Below are 2178 nucleotides of genomic sequence, written 5' to 3' on the forward strand. Positions count from 1 at the left end.
AATCACAGAACTTATCTTGTTGGGCCGAGTGGCATATTGGGGCGCAGTCCATGTCCAACAGTGACTGATTCTAATAAGAAGTTGGGTACAATAATTTAAAAAACTAAAATCTCTTTTCAAAATCTATTTAAATAAATCAAGTAAGATTTTAGATCATTTTTTGAAGTAATTTTAATAGTATTTCAATATAAACTTTGTAATTTCCCTACCAAAACAAAAAGTTTTGTAATTTTAATTTTTCTTTAACATGAATATTTACTCGTAAATGTTCATCTAGTCCAAAACATCAAATTTTAGTTAGTATATCATCAAATCGTGATCAATAGAGTGTAAAAAAAAAGTTCATAAAATGTCAAAACTCTACAAATGTGATAATGACTTTAACATTATTTGTATTATGGTATTGATTACAACAAGAGTGAATATAGACGTTTTGATCAGATTTTGTGCAAGTAAAGGAAGACATGATCTTTGTGTAACAACCAATTGAATTTTTTGAAATATAATTATAAATTTTTTTGAGAGAAGCGACAGGTTATCCCACAAATATATGTAATTCTATATCTAGCCAAAAACATTTGTATATGGTATCTATTTAACCAGGTTAGAGGTACCCTTCATAATTTAAATTCATAGTAAATATAATTATAGTATCTAAAGAAATGTAATTTTATCTCAAAGATATGAAATATGAGTGTCAAATATGAGCTTCAATTTACATTGAAAAATAAGTATTTACAAAATGCATTTGCAAAGATAATTAAACAAAATTTATGTCAAATTATAGAAAAAAATATAAACTTTTATATATCTGAATTTTAGAAAATAAATTTACATTTATAGATAATTTTATGAAATTTGCCATTTTTTTTACAATTTGAGAAAGTCAAATGGAAGAAAGATCCCACAATAGCTTTGAAGTAAACTAAAACTGATATCGAGATAACATGACAAGTTGAGACAAACCCAAACCAAAATGAAAGACAACTGCAAAACAATCATTGTTGCAATTAAAAATAAGAATAAGAGATAAATGATATCGAAACAAATGATGTGGTGTTTTCATTCACTATAATGTAGAATCAAAATTCATTTTAAAGATGTGAATATTTTTGGGAACCTTTACAACGAAAATGCATTAATAAAAAATTCATTAAAAATGTTAAGATATGTTTAGATAGAATTAATATAAAATTTTAATATGTCACTCATTGAATATCCCTGCTGGATAAATATCTAAAAAAACCCTACTCACTCTCTTTTATTTTATTAGATTTTCTAGCTAAAAGCATAATGTTTAAGAAATCATAAATGTTTTTATTTTTATATAAAAATATTATTAAATATTTATTCAAAAAATAACTAATAGAAAAAAGACTGGCAAAATACAAATGACCATACATGCTAGATTAAAATAAATAATATATTGAAATTTGATAAAAATATTATAAAAATGGAACAAACATGAAAAAACGGAAATATCTTATAGTTTGAGACAAAGTGAGTATCAAAAAAATCATTCGAATTTTGTCCAAAAAAAAAAAATATCTACGACAAAACAAAACAACAAAAAGTTGTTATCACAAAGAAACAAACAAACAAACAAAGAAAAAATCAAATACCAACAAAACAACCAAGAGAAAACTTACAGAAATTCCCAAAAATTTAATAATCCTCACAGTCCAGTGTTAAAAAAATTATATTTCATACCAAACCTATCTATAGTCTTGTAACCATTAAAGGTGGATATTTATTTACTCGAAAATGTCCATAATCTGATTTTGGTTAGGACAACATTTAATTTTATCTTAATTATTCAGGTACATTCAATACACGTTAAAGAAAAAAGAAAAAAAAAAAACATTAGTATAAAGTATCTGAACTGAACACGAATATGCTAAAAAATATGTCTGTCGAAAAAGAAAAATATCTACGACAAACAAATCAACAAATTAAAAAAAAAAAAATCTAATATACAAGTGGTAGTTTTGTCAACTAAATCGGACGGTGGAGAATGAGTCCAGCTATAGGTAGAAAAAACTGGATCCAAAGTTTGAGCTTTCAAACTGGAAAGCTACTGAGGCAATGACGCGTGTTCGATACGGCAATGGCAAAACAACGTAATTAAGCGAAAAAACAAAGGGCTCTTTGGGTAAAGAGAGTTGTGATAAAATACAG

Source organism: Camelina sativa, chromosome 9 (genome assembly GCF_000633955.1).
Source record: "Camelina sativa cultivar DH55 chromosome 9, Cs, whole genome shotgun sequence".
Lineage (NCBI taxonomy): Eukaryota > Viridiplantae > Streptophyta > Magnoliopsida > Brassicales > Brassicaceae > Camelina > Camelina sativa.